We start from the raw sequence: 2,990 nt of genomic DNA, 5'->3' as shown, positions 1-2,990 counted from the left end.
GTGATAATCAAAGTGCCATTCAGCTATGCAAAGATCCAGTCCAGCATCAGCGCAACAAACACATTGAACTACACATGCACTTCATCAGAAAGCTCATTCATGACCATGTTCTTGAAGTGCAATATTGTTCAACAGATGATCAGGTTGCAGACATCTTCACAAAGGCTCTCACAGAGGCGAAGTTCACTAAACTTCGATATATGCTTGGAGTTCAGGAAGTTGTCACTAAGGGGGGATAGGCTCTAGTGCCTCCTTCCTTCTCCTATTGTGTCATATTTGTAAATCCTTCAATCCTATCCCAAGTTGTTCTTAAGGGGGGATGTTAGGATATTCCGACACATAGGAAATAGTTAAGTACAACTTGGTCTAGTTTAGAGTTAGGTATAGAGTTAGGTAAAGTGTGTTTCTTTATCGTTGTACATTTTGTAACTTACAATCCGACGGTCACGATATGTAGTGATCCGACGGTTCATTCTCTCCTCGGTATTACCGACACTTGATCCGTGGCTTGACACCCGATTGGTCCATGAGTTCTATTTAAAGCACATGGAGGGTCATTGTTCGGGTAATCCGTGCATGAGAGAAGCTTATGTAAATTTTCATTCTTTGATTAATAAATTTCCTGTAGTAGCCACGTTGGCGCAGGCCGTGGACTGTTTCCCTCTTTGAGGGTTTTAACCACGTCAAAAATACTGGTGTATTGATATGTGATCTGGTTGTAAGCGGTGCCCTTTTGGTGTTCTTTCTGAGGAACTTACCCTGTAAATTCCTACACTTACCATGGCCAGTTCTCCTCTCAATTCTTTTAACTTCTCCTCCATGTGTCTTATGTCCTCAATTCCCTTAGATTTGGAAATTTTCATCCATGTGTGTGTTCTGATCCTCTCTTGTTCCAATGCAAAGAAGAGTGGCACAACAAATTTCTGTGGGATGATTTTCCCACCCTCTAACAGGTTGTAGTATGAGCCCAAGCTAGGCTGAGGGGTAGGTTCAAGTATTTCTTCGGTTTTTCTCTTCCCTTGTGCTGTTTAGCTACTTTCTCCTCCAATTTTTCAGTCTCTTTTAACTTGGCTAGAGTTTCTTGTAGAGGTGTTGCAGCTTCCTGTAGAACTGCCTTTGAGTCCATCGACTTAATTTTCTGTTTCCATGTAGAGGTTTTTGGGTTTCCTCTTTCATAGGTGATGGATATCTTGGAAGGAGACTCTTCTTTTGGTTTAGTTGTTGTGTCGTCAATGACAATTGGCTCCTTTGATTGTGGTTGGGGTCTGCCCACTTTGATACTTGTGCTTCTCCTTGCTTTAAAGTACATGGAGGGTTGCCTCTTCCTCTTCCCTTTTTGTTTTGGAGGTGTGCTTAAGTTAGCAAGAACAGTTGCTGCCTCCCTTACCAATATCTCAGGTGATTTCTCCTCTTGCTATCCTTTTTCCTTGCTTCCTGTAGAAATCCCTGTGTCAACTGTTTCTGTCTGTGTTGCTGAGATCTCAGGGTGTGTCTTTCCCTTCTGTTTCTGTGTGCCTTTTTTGGCTGTGGCAGTCTTAATTTGGGCTTTTTCAGAGTTCTCTGTTCTACTCTGCATCCTCTTTTCCCTTGGTGTTTTTGCTGTTGTTTCTTCCTTTGTTTTAGGCTCAACAATCTATCCCATTTCCCCGTTTTCTTTCTGTTTTTCCTGTGCTTGAATGTCCTGTGTTCCTTCATCATTGTTTTTCTCACCTTGTTCAGTGTGTTCTCCCTCCTCGCTTCTGTATGGGGTGATGTTTTCAGCCAAAGTTTTAATATTGTCATCCCTAGACATGTTTATAAAGATTTCCCAAGATATGGTGATAGTGTAGGTGTGCAAAGAATCTTCCACCAATAGTTTGATGAGCCCATGACGGGCCAACTAATCTGGGATCCCTTCATTTAACTTTGTACCACATTCAATTAGTGACTGAAGACAGAAATAGGGGATGCTCAGTTTCTTGTCTGGAGGCAAGTCAATCCCATGCCTTAGTTCACACAGCAACCTGAAATGATATCCATAGATGATGCTAAACCTCCCTTCACATGTGATATACTTCATAATTTGAAAACTAACTTCACTCCAGAGAGGAGGCAAGCTGGTTCTTCTAACCCTGTTTTTATCTTCTACAGGATGCTCCGTGGGCAGAAAAAATGACTTCTTAGCAATTTGGCCCAATGATCTCTCTTCTTTGCTCCAAGGGAGCCCCAATGGTAGACCAGTAACTGCACTGATGAGCTCAGGGGTGAGTTCTAGGGTCAAACCCCTAAAACTAACTGTGGCATGTGTTTTTGACTGTGGTCTCAGGGACATTAAAAACTCCTCAGTTATCTCCTCATCATGACCCTGAATTTTGTCAAAGAAGGATATCCAATTTGCTTGGGTGAAAAGGTCCACCACCTCAAGATGCTCGTGCAGCTTGCTAGAGTCCAAGGGTTATTTCCTTATGAATCCTCCTAACATGGTAAGAGTGCTATTTTTATGTTTTAATCAGAAAAGGAAATGCTCAGGCAACCAAACAGTCAATCTGAAACAGAGGATAGCTGAATTTGGTTTCCCCTGAACTCAAGAAGGAATTTCTCGCGTATTCTATATCAACTAGCAAAAATTCCCTTGTTTTAAGACCGTTGTCACCCAGAACTCGACTGTCTGTTTATGAAAGGAAGAATTTTGTTTTTATAAACAGAGCATAAGGATCAGGTTCCCTTCCCAGGACACACATAGATATGCAAATTCAATTTTTTTCACACATAGGCTGGCCTCTACGACTGTATATATCTTCCTTATAGGAGAATTTAAAAAGAAAATGTGGAGGAGATTTTTGATGCAGAGAAACTGGAGAAACTCAGTGAAATATATGGGCAAACATTTTACTTCCAAAACATAGGCAGACTTTTCCTCTGATTTTTCAATCTGATGCCGTTCAATTCACCACCTTGCACAAACACATCATGCATAGAGGAGTTTTTTTGAGCCTACCTCGTTTGGAGCT

This window comes from Pinus tabuliformis, chromosome J, assembly GCF_031772625.1.
Source record: "Pinus tabuliformis cultivar Carrire ecotype Pingquan chromosome J, CPIR1, whole genome shotgun sequence".
Classification (NCBI taxonomy): Eukaryota; Viridiplantae; Streptophyta; class Pinopsida; order Pinales; family Pinaceae; genus Pinus; species Pinus tabuliformis.
The sequence above is the reverse complement of the archived record's forward strand: the minus strand, read 5'-3'. Positions refer to the sequence as shown.